This window comes from Bubalus bubalis, chromosome 13 (genome assembly GCF_019923935.1).
Source record: "Bubalus bubalis isolate 160015118507 breed Murrah chromosome 13, NDDB_SH_1, whole genome shotgun sequence".
In the NCBI taxonomy this organism is placed as follows: domain Eukaryota; kingdom Metazoa; phylum Chordata; class Mammalia; order Artiodactyla; family Bovidae; genus Bubalus; species Bubalus bubalis.
In genome coordinates this window covers 70,958,622-70,975,738 of record NC_059169.1, presented here as the reverse complement: position 1 = coordinate 70,975,738, position 17,117 = coordinate 70,958,622, and the positions used below count along the sequence as shown (strand labels likewise).

The 17,117-nt window shown below is 42.3% G+C and overlaps 1 long non-coding RNA gene across 1 annotated transcript; it reads left to right on the top strand.

Annotated features, from left to right (window-relative positions):
• The first annotated feature begins 1,719 nt into the window (after positions 1-1,719).
• LOC112578541 lies at positions 1,720-5,356 on the top strand. Its single transcript, XR_003102900.3, has 3 exons — positions 1,720-2,630; positions 4,707-4,759; positions 4,851-5,356. It is a non-coding gene; the product is annotated as an uncharacterized LOC112578541 (long non-coding RNA).
• The last annotated feature ends 11,761 nt before the right edge of the window (positions 5,357-17,117 follow it).

Sequence of the window (17,117 nt, the reverse complement as noted above, 5' to 3'; positions counted from 1 at the left end):
CATGACTGAAGTGACTTAGCAGCAACAGCAGCAGCAGCAGCAGGGTCATGAGGACCTCTCAGTTATGGCCAGTTAGTCAGAAGCACAGGGACCAAACTGGACTTGTGATTGGTACCTGAAGTGGAAAGTGGTCTTGTGGGATTGAACACTTTGCCTGTGGAGTCTGATGCTATTTCTCAGTCATGTCCGACTCTTTGCAACCCCTTGGACTGTAACTCACCAGGCTCCTCTGGCCATGGGATTTCCCAGGGAAGAACATTGGATGGGGTTGCCATTTCCTTCTCCAGGGGATCTTCCTGAGGCAGGAATCAAACCCTGCATTGCAGGCAGATTCTTTATGGCCTGAGTCACCTCTGCAAAAATGGGGTCTGAATTGAGTTGGGATATAGTACATCCAGCTGATGCCCCCAGCATTCCTTGACGATGTGGGAGGGCGGGGGGAGCTGCCCCTCCACGCATTGGAATTGGGTGCAGAACCACGTAACACCAGACTTATACAGCCACTTATTACTCCACACATACATTCCATAGATGTCTCAAATATGGCGTGTAAAACCTAACTCATGATGTCTCTTCCAAACCTGCTTCCCTATAATCTCCCCCGTGTCAGCAAGTAGCAATTCCATTCTTCCAGATGCTCAGACTAAGACCCTTGGAGTCAATCCTTGATTCCCTCCTTTCTCTGTCTCCTCAGAACCAATCCATTCGTGAATCCAGAAAACATATCTGGAAACTAGCCATTTCTCAGCAGCAATTTGGTCACAGTTTGGTCCTGGTCCAAGGCACCACCATGATTTGACTGGAGTGATACAATGGTTTCCTAACTGGGTTACTTGTTCTTCTCTTAGCCTATGCAGTCTATTTTACACATAATAATTAAAATGACTAGTCACCTCCTTTTGCACTATGCAATGCTGTGCTGTGCTTAGTCACTCAGTTGTGTCCGACTCTTTGCAACTCCTCTGTCCCTGGGGATTCTCCAGGCAGAAATACTGAGGTGGGTTGCCAAGCCCACCTCCAGGGGATCTTCTCAACCCAGAGATCGAACCCAGGTCTCCTGTATTGCAGGTGGAACTTTACCCTCTGAGCCACCCAGGGAAGCCCAAGAATACTGGAGTGGGTAGCCTATCCCTTCCTCAGGGGCTCTTCCCAACCCAGGAATCGACCTGGGGTCTGCTACCTTGCAGGCGGATTCTTTACCAGCTGAGCTACCAGGGAAGCCCACACATTATGCTACAACCATACCCAAAGATATCAGGCACGTTCCTGCCTCAGGGACCTTGCTCATTCCCTTTGCTTGGGAGGCTCTTCCTCCAGCACCACCTACATCCCTCAGGTCTTTGCTCAATGTCATCCTCGCAGTAAGATCTTCTCTGATCACTCTATTTAAAATAGCCTTAAATTCATATGTGTGTGTGTGTGCTAAGTTGCTTCGGTCGTGTCCGACACTTTGTGACTCCCTGGACAGTTGCCTGCCAGGCTTCTCTGTCCACGGGGTTCTCCAAGCAAGAATACTGGAGTGGGTTGCCATCCCCTCCTCTAGGGGATCTTCCCCACCCAGGGATCAAACCTGCATCTCTTATGTCTCCTGCATTGGCAGACAGGTTCTTTACTCAGCATCACCTGGGAAGCCCTAAATTCATATGCGTGTGTGAGTATTAGTCGCTCAGTTGTGTCCAATATACCTACTACTATTTATAAAATAAGGGGTTTCCCAGGTGGTGCTAGTGGTTGAGACCCTGCCTGCCAGTGGACGGGCTACGGTCCATGCGGTTGCAAAGAGTCCAACACGACTGAGCGACTTTCACTTCACTTCACCCTAGCTCTATCTTTCCTTCACTCCTGTTTGTTTTTTTTTTTTAATTCAAAGCATTTATCTCTTTTTGACAAATCATAATTTTTAAGAATTAACTGATTGATTGCCTGTTTTCATACATGCATCACAGAGGCAGATAGTTTTGTGTCTTATCCTCTGTAGCCTCTCCCGTGCTTAAAAACAGTGCCTGCCCCATGGCAAGCACTCAGTAAACAGTGAACAGGAAAATCCAGACACAGCTGAAGTGAGATTAAGAGGCTATTTTCATATTGGAAGCTGACAATCCCTGCTGCACTCCCTCAACTAAAGTCCAAAAACGTTCGAAGGCAGGGCTTTGACCTCCATGCAGGAAATTGGAAAAGTATGCTTTGGGGAATCTGCCAACTCACGGAAAAAGGAAATGAAGACACTGACATTGGGCTCCCTAGGAACTTTCCAGACAGTTCACCCTCTAGATGATCTGACATCCAGGGGGTGACCTTAGCTAGGACTGAGGGGTTCCCTAGTTCAAGGGACATTTAGTATTAAAACTTAGGAGTCCCAGGCAAACCACAATGCTTTGTCAATACCATCCACATTCTCAGAGCTCCCAATCTCTCAGTTACAAACAAACTTACTGAAACGTTTACGTGAGCACACATCTGGACAGTCGTTATCTTGAAAGACTAAGACCAAAATAAATACTCAGTTAAAAAGTAACTTGGAAAAAACAAAGACTATGCTTGGAGAAGGAAAAAAAAAAAATCATCGATATCCTCAGAGAGATAAGAGAATATCCCAGCCATGAAAAGGGACAGGAAATCAGACATTAAAGGTAAGAAAACTAGAGAATTAATCCAGGAGATCTGATAGTAGGAGTTCTAAGTAAGACAGAACAGAGAACACAGAGGGCAGAAACCATTAACAGAAAAGAACACAGTGGACCCAAAGTCAGTCAACCCAACGTGTTGGAACACAGAGAATAAGGAAGAAAGAGATGGGGCCTCGACTGTGCTGAAGGCTCTTGGCAGATCAGGCAAATGAAGACTGAAAGCAAGCTGCTGAGGCCGTTGGTGACTTGATAGGAGCAATTTTGGTGGCCCGGTGGCAGTAGAATCAGGTAGGGTGAGTTAGGAATGAGTGGAAGGTAATGACATGAAGAAAAAAATAACTGAAAGGAAATGCATGAAAATAAAAAATTGTGTATTAAGTTAGAATGAGATTATACATGTCTTTTTTTCTTCAAACTTTCTTTTAGATCTATCATCTATTTATCCTTTTTTTTTCTAAATTGAAAACTGAACTAACCCCTTCCAATCGAAAGATTTGCATGAAGGTCAAAAGTTACTGTTGTTTTTTGGAGGAGTACACGTATCAACTTATTCTTAGTCTTTCCGGATTATATTAATATCCTGCCTTGTAAAAATGAGGTACTTTGAATATATCAGAGATACGTTGTTTTCACAGAATTGTGAAAACATTGGTAAATGTAGGAATAACAAAGAATATGGGGCCTGGGGAGTCCTTGTTTTCATGTGCTAAACACACACACACACACACACACACACACACACACATGCACACACAAATTTTTTAATTCAAAACACATGGTGTGGCGAGGTCAGTCAATCTGATGATTCAATTTTGACTCAGAATCAGGGACAACTTTACAACGTCAAGAGCCTTCACGACATGATGGAAGCGAAATGGAGCCGGCTGTCCCAACGAAGAAACACAATTGTGTATGAAAATGGCCTCCTTCTTTGGGGAATGCATACCTTTGCCAGAAATACTTTCTACATATTTATTTATTCTAAAGGCTCTATTGAGAAGATGAAAGGTTTTATTTTATTTGAAAACCAAGGCATAAGTAATCCAAGTAATAAGCAATATTTAGAGTAAGATTGTTCTCCTCCTCGTGAATTCTCATCCCACTGAACACTATTTCTCTTGTGGCCTTCATACTTCCTTTGTTATATGTTTATGTCTTGTCTCCCCTGACTTAGTAACTCATCTCTCATTTCCTTCAGCACCAGCTCTTGCACAGGAAAACAACTTAATAAGTTCTACTAAATTTATTCATACAGACGTACATTCATCCAGCATAGCAGTTGACAAGAGATGGAAATCTTTACCCTTCACAACTGTTGGCTCTTCCTCTTCAAATCTGCCTTGGTTTTCAATGTCTCCTTTGGCTACTAGGTCATCGCTGTTACTGAATCTGCAGAAACCCAATACAGCCTATATTCTGTCAACCTTTGGTCTGAGGTCCTCTGTGTTATAAACAATAATTTTGTTTACCAGAATATTGGCCCAAAATTTGAACCAACTGCTCATATAACCTTTCTTTCCTGGGTTAGTTTCATCAACAGCAGCTACATCTTATAATTAACATGATAATGATAATAACATAAGACTTTGTAATTAATTTGTTCATGCACTCTCTATTCCCAAGAAACAGTGACTCATTATCCTTAATTTGCAAAACACACTCTATTTTTAATTTTTATATTTAGTATAATGAGATACAAAATCAATTTATTCAGGGTCTTACCAAACAGGATTGCTGAGACAGGATTAGAAAAAAGTTACCAAGTCTCAGGCATTTGTATTCTGTCACAGTCATTCTTCTACTAGTCCATCCATCCGTTCATGCATCCAAACATCCGTTTATTTATTTAGTATAACTTTATTGTGCTAGGCACTGTGCTAACCTCAAAAGAAACCAAAGTTGTTGCTACTGCTCTCAAAGAGTTCACAATGGAAAGTAGACACAAGAAAAGAGGCAAGCCGTTGGGAAGCCTACACCAGAAAACAGGCAAGTTAAAAAAAAAAAAGGAAAAGATGTGCATTTTACAAGCATCTATAACTTTCTGATGTTTGAACTGATACTGATTTGCGTACTTTCTAGGAGACTAAGCTGTTGTTTCCCAAAGACAAGCAGATGCCACCATCACGTCTCAGGTAAGAAATTTACATGTAGGAATATTATTATTATTTGAGAACAGTGTTAGGTTGTTATCTGACATTGGGTTTTTTTTTTTTTTCTTTAAAGTCATTGAACTTGTTCTTCAAAGGAAATTTTACAGGTACGTAAGCAAAATAAATACAGATGAGGTGCACGGTGTGAAGGCAGAAGTAACAGGTCAGAGCCCCACCCAACTGGCTTGCTCAAGATTTCCAAGAAACCCCAAAGACTCTGCGGAACATCATTGAAAACCAATGAAGAAAAGCCACCATCCTTTCTAGTTTGAGAATCAAAATGTCAAATTCGTCCAATCTTGTTGACTGTGAAAATTAATTTAGGGTCTAATATCTGAATCAAACTCGTTTAATCTAAAGATGGTCCGCCTGTGGGTAAAAACACTCGACTGTATAATGAACCATAGGGGGAACTTGGCTGGCAGTCCAGTGGTTAAGACTCCTCATTTCAGAGCATCAGTTGTGTCCTGGGTTGGGGAGTTAAGATCCCACATGTCTCACAGTGCAGCCAAAAAATAAATAAATTAATTAAATATATAAAATAAACCTCAGCAGTACTTCTGAGGCTCTTCAGTTTCATCAGTGGTGTACTTTGTTGCTGTTGTCGTTTCCTTACCCGCATAATATGCAGAATGCTTTCGGAGGTTTTTAATAACTTTGCCCTCTTCTTTTCAAAAACGGAGCAAGTATTAAAAAAAAACAAATTTACTGAGTTCTAACTGGCATATAACATTATATTGGTTTCAGGTATACCACGTAAAGGTTTTATATTTGTGGATATTGTGAAATGTTTGCCACAGTAAGTCTAGTTACCACTTGTCACTGCACAAAGTTAACTTTGAGGACTTACTCTCTCGGCAACTTTCAAGTACGCTCTCCACTCTCATTGACCCTTGTTACCATGCCATACTTTATATCCCCGTGATTTATTTAGTTTGCAACTGGAAACTTGTACCTCCTAAAACCCTTTTCATGTTTTACTCATCCCCAACCCTCCTCCCCTCTGGCAACCACCGCTCTTGAACAAGTATTTTTGAACTTAACCATATATCAGGATTGGAGAGGCAGTGGTTGGAAAGATAGACACACCTCTTCCTTAAAAGGAGCCACACGCAGAAATACACAGTGCTTAGGAAGATCACATAAAGTCTAGGCAAGCATAAAAGAACCCAAGTTCATTGTAGCCAGCATTCATACAACTGTCTTATCATTCAATTCAACAAATAATTATTGTTACCTACTAAATGCCATGCTCTATTTAGATGGAGGGAGACCAAAAAAAAAAAAAAAAAATGAACACTACCCTGACCTTCAGGAAGCTCACAATATAGGACATAACAAGGAAAAGACAGGCTGGCAGGCCATTAAATGGAGAAGCAGATCACCATCATGGTTCCTACAAAGGGTGAGATTAGAGTGCCATTTACAATCAGGAGTGAAAAAGCCTGCACAACAGGCTTTTTCTGGACCTGTCTTTCTGGCTCATTGAGATAATAATTTTCTTTTGGGGAATCAAAAAAGGACTTTCAGAAATTCTCTTTTCTTTGTGGGGTGGAGGTGGGTAGGAATGAAGATACTGGAGAGAGAGAGACAGAGAGAGAGAAAGAGAGAGAGAGAGAGGAAGGGAAATCGGTATAGGATATCTTCACCCAGAAAAAAATCCAGTTTCCCTTGGATTTTTTTCTTACTAGTCTGTTCCTCCTCCATCTTCTCCCACCATCCATCCGGCTAATCGTCCAGTCCTGTCCTTGACCCCTCACCTACCCTCCCATATCAAATATCACCCCCACCCATATCGAATGAATCACCAGCCCTGTTGATTCAGCTCACATATCCATTGAATGGACATTGAATGTATCCATTGCTCTCTGTCTTCCCCGTTCAAGCACTTTACATTTCTATGCAGTTTTTACAAACACTATAATTAATTATCTACATAATTCCAATCAACCCATCTACTATACTCTCCCCACCTCAACTGTAAGTTCCGTAAAGCCAAGGACCATGTCCACCGTATTTGCTACTGTATCCCCAATACTTAGAGAAGGGTCTAATACAGAGTGTGTGTTCAGTGTGAGGAAAGAGGGTGAAAGGAGGAAATAAGTCGATCCAAGCTCAATAATCATCAACTCTTCCACTAAACTCCTTCATGATTAGGTGAAGACAAAATGTATATAGAAATGCATGTATATTCTTATGTACATCCTTATTTCACTGAAGTGGTCAACTTCTGACAATGTCAAATGCTTCAGCTAACTCTATTTTATGATAGATTAAAAATAAAGAAACAATGCAATGTATGAAAAGTGAAAGTGTTAGTCACTCAGTTGTGTCCAATTCTTTTCGACCCTCTAGACTGTAGCCCACCAGGGTCCTTTGTCTATGGAATTCTCCAGGCAAGAATACTGCAGTGGGTAGCCTATCCCTTCTCCAGAGGATCTTCCCAACCCAGGGATCAAACCTGGGTCTCCTGCATTGCAGGCAGATTCTTTACTATCTGAGCCACCTGGGAAGCCCCATGCAATGTATATGTATATCAAATCACCATTCTGTACACTATGCACATCTTACAATTTTATGTCAATTATGCCTCAATAAAACTAAAATTAAGAAAAGGAAAAACAAAAGAAACAGAACCACATATCCCTTTAGGAGTTGATAGAGTGCAGCAATATAATCCAGTTGTTCACATTTTGAGTCTTTTAATTAATTGGCTGGTCTGTAAACACTGGATGGCTTGTGGGGTTGAATCTGCTGTGTTCATATGTCAGGCTTCCCTCATTGCTCCGCTGGTAAAGAATCCGCCTGAAATGTGGGAGACCTGGGTTCGATCCTGGGTTGGGAGGATCCCCTGGAGAAGGGAAAGGCTACCCACTCCAGTATTCTGGCCTGGAGAATTCCACAGACTCTATAGTCCATGGGCTTTCAAAGAGTCAGACACAACTGAGCAACTTTCACTTCATTATGCTCATATGTCAGCCCAACACTTAACCAAGAGTATGTCCTAGACACATGTATGAGTGAATCTCAACTCAGCATCTAATATTCACTGTCTTTACTTTATCATTATGTTTATTTCATTTCCCAGAAGATACAATAGGCTCTTGTGTCGGTTGTTGCCTCCTCCAGGGGATCTTCCTGACCCAGGGATTGAACCTGAGTCTCTTTTGTCTCCTGCATTGGCAGGTGGGTTCTTTCCCAGCTGAGCCACCAGGGAAGCCTGTTAGTCAAGCTTGTCTCATAACAGAGTCTCAGGTGTATGTATCTGGAGCCTACCTTTCCCAGATTGACACATTTTAAAACAGATTTCAGAGGGGAGGGGCCTCCACCTCACCTTTCAAAGAGTGGAACATCTGCTTCAATTTGGTAAACAGTAGTGCTTCAGCCCCTGCCTGCCTGCTCAGAAGCCCACATATCACAAAACCCTAAATGCCACTGGAGGATTCGGCCTCCAGGCTGGATGCATGGCATCTGGTCCAACCCAGCAATTCCCACAAAGCAAAGTCAGCCTTATTATGGCCTGTCCCATCTGCCTCAAGTATTAGAAAAGGTTAAAACTTGGCAGAAGCTTTGATGAACCACGGCCTGCCCTGGAGAAATACAGATTTGTCATTGCTTTGCACAGAAATGAAACAAGTGGAAGAAAAACAGGAGTGGGTCCTCTGAGTCACAGGATGTGGGTGAAGAGCTCTTACTAAATTGAGAACTTAAATACTAATTCATTAAACGGAGGGCAAGAATATCTGAGGTCAAGTTCCTGATCTGCAGCAATGAGCTGTGTGAACTCAAGGAAATTGAAGTCCTCTGGGTCTCCGCTTCCCCATTTCTAAAATGGGAATCATATCCGACCCTCACTTTGCTTCAGGACTGATAAAAGCTTGAGATGACAGGTGAGAACACACTTTATAAAGCAAACTATAATGAGGGAGTTCCCTGGAGATCCAGTGGTTAGGATGTGCTGCTTTCACTGCAGGGGCCCAGGTTCTATCCCTGGTCGGGAAACTAAGATCCCACAAGCTACACAGCATGGCCAAACAACAGAAAACTGTAACTAAAAGATATTCCAAAATGGAGGAAAACCCCCCAAAATCAGTCCTACTGGGAACTTGAAACTTACAGGTAGGTTCCTTTGCAACAAACCTGTTTTTCTAGGTGTATATTAAATTTAATGTTTCCTGAGTATGAGTCTGTGTTTTAGAGAGCAAGTTATTAGAACTGACAGAGGCAGAGAAAAGAAGGCAGTTCATGATTCAAAATTTCCGACAGAAACTCCATAAAGTAGATAGTCGAGTCCGCTCATGCCTGTGCTCACGCCATCATCCTTTAAGCAACTGCTCAATGCCACAACAGTTTATTGAGCACCTACTGTGCTCAAAGTATGGTGCTGGCCACTATGGACACAATGAGAATAAAGGCAGTCCTGATCCCTGCCCCGATGGACCTGATGTCCAAGCACTTTTTGAAATGCAGAAGTGGATCAGATATGATTTCCACCCTGACAGAGTTATAAACTAGTAGAAAGAGCAGTGGCCATGAAGTGAAATTGAATCCTTCACAATGGACTTTGCTTTTTTAAAAGTAAGAAAAAGAAATGAATGGGTCTCATCAGTTCTCTCTTTTCCCCTAGATCAGCAAACAGCATCAACACCAGCAGACAGGCATGCTTTAGTAGCCTCTAAAACCCTCCCTTGACTTCATGCCCTTTGACATGACCTTTAGCCCATGGTCAGTGTCTCCACTTCCTTCCTACATTTTCCTTCCTCAAACCAACTTAACTGAGATCCTCTCCCCAGCACTCCATTGTGACTACTCTAGGCAAGGCCACCTACGGCCTCCATCTTGCCAAATTATATGGTCCCTGAATTCAGTGGTCAATATCTTCTATTGATATTTTGTTCCATTTCCCTCAAGAGCTTGAATTCTATAGCTGTATCTTAATAGACATCTCTCTTCTCATGGAGAGTCAACCTTACTCCATTTATCGAGCATCGTCTCAGACACTGTGTAGAGAATGTCAGTAATAAGAGAAGGGCAAAAGCGTCATCTGGAAGTGGGGATGAGGAAGAGGGTAGAGAAGAAGTTAGAGATGAAACAAAACATTGAAATGCTACCCTCCATTTAAGTGATTGATGTATATATGCTGCTCTCAGGCTACAGTTTCTATGAATCACAGAAGCAGTGATGGGTAGTAGGTGGTGGTTTAATTTTCACTTTTTGTTTTCTCAGGAGCCACGGGGAATGGTGAGCCTGAACCCCTCTTCCAAGCTGGAGCCTATGGAAGCAGCTCAGCTTGCTGACCCCACCACCCCTCTCCTACCTACCCTCCCCCTGACATCAGGGTACCAGTAAAGGTAGACCTCATTTCCCAGGGAGCCAGTGAAAGAGCACTCTGACTGGAGGCAAGATAACAGTGTTGTCTGCCTGCTGTGATGGCCAGAGGATGCTATGTTGGCAGGAGGGGAGATCTCAGTGTGATAAGGGGAAAAAATCAGCTTGTGTCACTATTGACAGCCTCAAGGACCCCATCAGTCTGACACAGGTAGGACATAAACACATCTGCTCCTGCCCAGAAGGCCCCCATCTTCTCCATGGCTCTCTGTATCTGTAGGAACCCAAGCTATGTCTTATTCACAGCAGCAACATGTGGATAACAGGAAGAGTGTGTAAGTCGAGATGATAAGAGAGTTTTATTTGCTTTTCCAGAAAGCATACCAGGGAAATGAGCTACCAGAAAAACTCTTGTTTGTATGGGATGGATGCAAAAAAATCTCAGAGGCTGTGATTGAGAAATGGTGTCCTTCCCCCGGGACCGGAAGCTTGTGAGACTCAGCAGATGTTCATGGAAGCTTCTCTGCGTCTCTGAAAGCCTGCTCCTGCTCTTTGTAACAGACTGCATGTAGCCAAGAGTGACTGGATCAAAGAGCATATTGAGAATCAGAAGCAATGGATTCATCATATCAACAGCTGGTGAGGCCCATGAGGGTTAGCAGGAATGCAATAGGCCAGGCCCCAAAGAACCAGGCACCCAAAGGAACGTACTCTATTTCTCCTCCGATTTCCCAGAGCTCTGAGCAGGGCAGTCTATCATTTTCCTGAGTGTTACAGTCACCAGCTTGACCTAAGAATGTAAAAATGAAAAGCTAAGTGGGAAAGCCCTGTACAGCCATTGATTTTTTTCACCAGGAGCCATGACCCAGGTCTTCAAAACTGTTTTTCAAATCACAGAGCCATAGATCTGGTAGAAACCTGGAGTAAAGTGTTATCCTGCCGAGAAGGTACACCAGCCCTCCAGCCTGATCTGTATTCCCATCTCTGTAAGAGATTCTATGCCAGCCCTCATGGTGTATTCTAAGACTTAATGGCTTCTCAGTCAAAAGGCACTGTATCTTGTCTAATTTAAGTCTCCCTTACCACACACAATCAGATCATCATGCCCATGCAAAAGGGCTGCTTATTCTCCTTCATAGCAATGCATTTTATGAAATTCCCTTGTGGTCCAGTGGTTAGGACTCCATGCTTTCACTGCCAAGAGCACAGGTTCAATCTCTGATCAGGGGACTAAGATCCCACTGGCCTCAAGGTGCAGCCAAATATTGAAGAAAAAAAAAAGCACTTTACCTATTACAAGACTTTTATTTTTCATTTATAATTTGCACCTCCCAGTTATTAAAATGATTAAGGTGCCTGCAGAGAACTATTAACCATGCTTTCTCTCCTCTGGCCAATAAAGATCTTTTCCTTTCCAATAATTACTCAGTGGTTTTATACAGACACATCTGTTCTGAGCAGCCCCTCCTATCCAGGAGCTCCAGCCCTGCCTGGCTTCACACTACCTGTCCAAACCCATCTCCTTCCGACCTCTGCCCACACAGCTCTGGTGAGCTCATTTGCGTTGGTCCCTGAGCAGGACTCCTTCAGTCCTCTGTCCACTCATGTTGCCCCTGTCATCTGTAAGGTGCTCATTTTCCCATCCAATGCTCCATGAAACCTTCCATCTCAGCCCTTACTACTCTCTCTCTCTGCTTTGAACGCCTGAAGAATTCAATCTGCACTCCACAACTGAACACTTCCTAATACCATCACCATTCACCACTGTTTCACATGTTTTCTGTTCCCCCTCCAATTTCATTTTTTAAATAAACATCTTATCATACTTTAGCACAGTTTTAGATTTGCAAGAGAATTGTAAAAATATTACAGAGGTTTCCTATATTCACTCCCCTCTCCCAGTTCCAGCACCCACTCGCTACCATCCCACACAATGAGACTCCATTAGTGAAAATTAAGAAACCAACGCTGGCACGTTCTGTTAACTGAACTCCAAATCTTATTCTGATTTCACCCGGTTTTCCTTTAAGTTATTTTCCTGTTCCAGGAACCAATCTGGAATACCACTTTGCATTTACTTGTCATGTTTCCTTAGTATGTTCTTGTTTTCCACTGAAAATTTCTCAGTTTTTCCTTGTTGTTTTTTTTTTTCCACCCCCTTGACCTTGATAGTTTTTGAGGCATTTTGTAGCATGTCCCCCTATCTGGGTTGGTCTGTTGCTTTCCTTAAGAGAAAACTGTGGTTATAGGATTTTGGAAAGAATACCACAGAGGTGAAGTACCTTTCTCATCATATCGTAATGGGGGTACACATCAGTTATAGGACATCACTGGTAAAGTTAACCTTATTCATCTGGTTAAGGTAGTATTTGCCAGTTTTCACCACTATAAATTTTATATTTTTCTCCTTCTAAATTGGGAAAGGAATACGTCAAGGCTGTATATTGTCACCCTGCTTATTTAACTTATATGCAGTGTACATTATGAGAAATGCTGGGCTGGATGAGCACAAGCTGGAATCAAGATTGCAGGGGGAAATATCAGTAACCTCAGATATGCAGATGACACCACCCTTATGGCAAAAGCAAAGAGGAACTAAAGAGCCTCTTAATGAAAGTGAAAGAGGAGAGTGAAAAGCTGGTTTAAAACTCAGCATTAAAAAAACTAAGATCATGGCATCTGGTCCCAATCACTTCATGGCAAATAGATGGGGAAACAATGGAAACAGTGAGATACTTTATTTTGGGGGACTCCCAAAATCATTGCAGATGGTAACTGCAGCCGTGAAATTAAAAGACGCTTGCTCCTTGGAAGAAAAGCTATGACCAACCTAGACAGCATATTAAAAAGCAGAGACATTACTTTGCCAACAAAGGTTCATCTAGGCAAAGCAATGTTTTTTCCAGTAGCCATGTATAAATGTGAGAGTTAGACCATAAAGAAAGCTGAGCACTGAAGAACTGATGCTTTTGAACTGTAGTGTTGGAGAAGACTCTTGAGAGTCCCTTGGACTGCAAGGAGATCCAACCAGTCTATCCTAAAGGAAATCAGTCCTGAATATTCATTGGAAAGACTGATAGTGAAACTGAAGCTCCAATACTTTGGCCACCTGATGTGAAGAACTGACTCATTGGAAAAGACCCTGATGCTGGGAAAGATTGAAGGCAGGAGGAGTAGGGGACGACAGAGGATGAGATGGTTGGATGGTATCACTGACTCGACGCACATGAGTTTGAGTAAGCTCCAAGTATTGTCGATCGACAGGGAGGCCTGGTGTGCTGCAGTCCATGGGGTTGCAAACAGTTGGACACAACTGAGCAACTGAACTGAACTGCAACTTCATTCTTTGGATACATGTCTAGCTCACATTCAAAGTACCCCTCACACTCCTTTTTAACCACCTAATTATTTTGGCTGCATATTGGGGGAACTTTCTAAATTCTCCATGTCTCTTCCCAAAGTTCATCTCTAAAAGGCAGAGAATCCTTTTATACAGATTCAGTCAAGAGGAGGATAAACATCTTTAAAATTTCTGCACCTTATCCACTGGTCCATTGTGTTGATTCTTGTCCCATTGTCCTACCCCATAACTGTTTTGCAGTAATTAGAAATTCACATAGTAAATAATTTCTAATCTGTCTCTTTCAAAGTGTTTTTAAATATATATAGAAAGGAAACCACCTTAGATAGATCCCTTAAGAAACAATTTCAGGAAAAAAGCAGGAGTGCAAGGCTGTGAAATGGAAGGTTTATCAATATTTTCAGCAACCTCGAAGCAATGGAAAAATAAAAATAGAATTTAGAGTTCAGAGTGAGTGGGTGAAGCAGAAGCACAGACAGACCTCAGTGGCAGTGTAGGTGGCAGAATGGCTTCGGGGAAAGAAATGTGTGTGGAGCTGCCTCCAGACGTGTTTCTGCTCTGCAGCCATGTTTTTATTGATTGGACCCACTTTGGGTAGAAGGTTGTGACTGAACGACCAATAAGGTCAACTAAATCTTTAATAATTGTGTGACTCTACAGCATTCAAATTAATTGGAAAATCACCAGATTTTTTGCTTTTGTTAATATGGTTTCAACCTAGCTGAGGTCAGTGCTGCCTGGTATTTGTGTGGCAGAAATCAAGTGCCATGAGACCACCTTCATCCTAAAGGTTCTGGGATCAGTTTATGTTGAACACCTTTTAGACTAGTGATGGGCAAACTTTTCCTAGAAAGGGCCAGCCAGCAAATATTTTAGGCTTCATGGACTACGTATGATCTCTGTTACATATTCCCCTTCTTCCCCCTCCTGCCTCCCTCTTCCTTCTCTTCCTCCCCCTGCCTGGCTGCACCTTCTTCTCAACCTTTTTATAATGTGACAAATACTGCTTGCAGGTTGTACAAAAAAAGAGACCACGGGCCAGTTTTGGCCCATGGACTGGTGGGTAGTTTGCCTAACCCTGCTATGGATTCTCCCTTAATGTTCAAAATGTATGCTAGCGCATTCAGTCCAGTTCAGTCCAGTTCAGTCGCTCAGTCGTGTCCGACTCTTTGCGACCCCATGAATCACACACCAGGCCTCCCTGTCCATCACCAACTCCCAAAGTTCACCCAGACTCATGTTCATCGAGTCAGTGATGCCATCCAGCCATCTCATCCTCTGTCGTCCCCTTCTCCTCCTGCCCCCAATCCCTCCCAGCATCAGGGTCTTTTCCAATCAGTCAACTCTTCGCATGAGGTGGCCAAAGTACTGGAGTTTCAGCTTCAGCATCAGTCCTTCCAATGAACACCCAGGACTGATTTCCTTTAGGATGGACTGGTTGGATCTCCTTGCAGTCCAAGGGACTCTCAAGAGTCTTCTCCAACACCACAGTTCAAGAGCATCAATTCTTTGGCGATCAGCTTTCTTCACAGTTCAACTCTCACATCCATACATGACCACTAGAAAAACCATAGCCTTGACTAAACAGACCTTGATTGGCAAAGTAATGTCTCTGCTTTTGAATATGCTATCTAGGTTGGACATAACTTTCCTTCCAAGGAGTAAGCATCTTTTAATTTCATGGCTGCAATTACCATCTGCAGTGATTTAGGGGCCCCCAAAAATAAAGTCTGCCACTGTTTCCACTGTTTCCCCATCTATTTCCCATGAAGTGATGGGGCCCAATGCCATGATCTTCGTTTTCTGAATGTTGAGCTTTAAGCCAACTTTTTCACTCTCCACTTTCACTTTCATCAAGAGGCTTTTTAGTTCCTCTTCACTTTCTGCCATAAGGGTGGTGTCATCTGCATATCTGAGGTTATTGATATTTCTCCTGGCAATCATTAAAGACTTGGAAAAGATATGGAGGGTAAAAGTGTATTTGCCATTGTTTAATCGGATTTATCTCAAATGTATTTAACCATGGAACTCTTTTTCTTCTGCTGCCCACTTAACATCTCACATGATTCATCTTCTATGGGAAATACTGTGGGAAATTCTGGCCTTTTTCACATAATGAGAATAAGGAAATTTATTCCTACCTCACTCACTCTGTGTACAAAGAAACATTCCAGATTGCTTAAAAATATAAATGGAAAAATGTCAGATCCTACCTCTGTCACGTTGGAGTACAAATAATTTCCCAGGAGAGACTTCAAAAGTACTAAACACAAGACCAAAAGTATGGATCTGACTACATCAAAGTTAAGGAATTCTTTTCAACAAACAGCACAATAGAAAAACTTAATAATTGAGTGTAAGGTTGGGAGAAAATATTTGCAAGTCAAAAAATCATAAAAGATTAGTATTTCAAGGAACACTAGTAAAATAATAAGAAAAAACTCGGGATCCCAATTTTAAAAATGGGCAAACCATATGAACGAACAATGTGTAGAAGGGAAAATCAGAATGGTTAACTTGTATATAAATAAGATATTCAACCTCATTAATAATGAGAGGAATGCAAAATCAAAGAATAAAATACTTCTTTATATTAAACATAAGTTGGCAAAAAAATTTAAATAGAATAATAGTCAATGTTGGCAAGGACGTGTGTAAACTTTTTTTTTCCCCATGCATTGTCAGAGCTATAAGACCACTGAAACCATTCTGCAGGGGGAAAATGCCAGTTAGTTAGCTGAGAGTCATTTTCCTAAGCAAGTACTAATGCTTATACAATATCTTAATCAGGGCAAAATAACTGCAGTAATGACGTCAAAATGTTAGTGGCTCAACATGATAGATGTTTTTACTGCTCATGGTGGCTCAGCTGCTAAAGAATCCACATGCAGTACGGGAGACCTGGATTTGATACCTGGGTTGGGACGATCCCCTGGAGGAGGGAACGGCTACCCACTCCAGTATTCTGGCCTGGAGAATTCCATGGACTGTATAGTCCCTAGGTCACGAAGAGTGAGACATGACTGAGTGATTTCACTTTCACACTCCAGTGAGTGTCAGCAGGGAGCTCTGCTCCACACAATCACTCAGGGGCCCAGGTTGCTTTGAGTCAAAGGTTCTGCCATCTTAGAAGAGCTCTCAGGTTCAGCACTGGATCTGAAAGCTCAACCTTCAGAAAACTAAGATCATGGCATCTGGTCCCATCACTTCATGGGAAATAGATGGGGAAACAGTGGAAACAGTGTCAGACTTTATTTTTCTGGGCTCCAAAATCACTGCAGATGGTGACTGCAGCCATGAAATTAAAAGATGCTTACTCCTTGGAAGGAAAGTTATGACCAACCTAGATAGCATATTCAAAAGCAGAGACATTACTTTGCCAACAAAGGTCTGTCTAGTCAAAGCTATGGTTTTTCCAGTGGTCATATATGGATGTGAGAATTGGACTATAAAGAAGGCTGAGCACTGAAAAATTAATGCTTTTGAACTGTGGTGTTGGAGAAGACTCTTGAGAGTCCCTTCGACTGCAGGGAGGTCCAACCAGTCCATCCTAAAGGAGATCAGCCCTGGGTGTTCATTGGAAGGACTGATGCTGAAGCTGAAACTCCAATACTTTGGCCACCTGATGCGAAGAGCTGACTCATTAGAAAG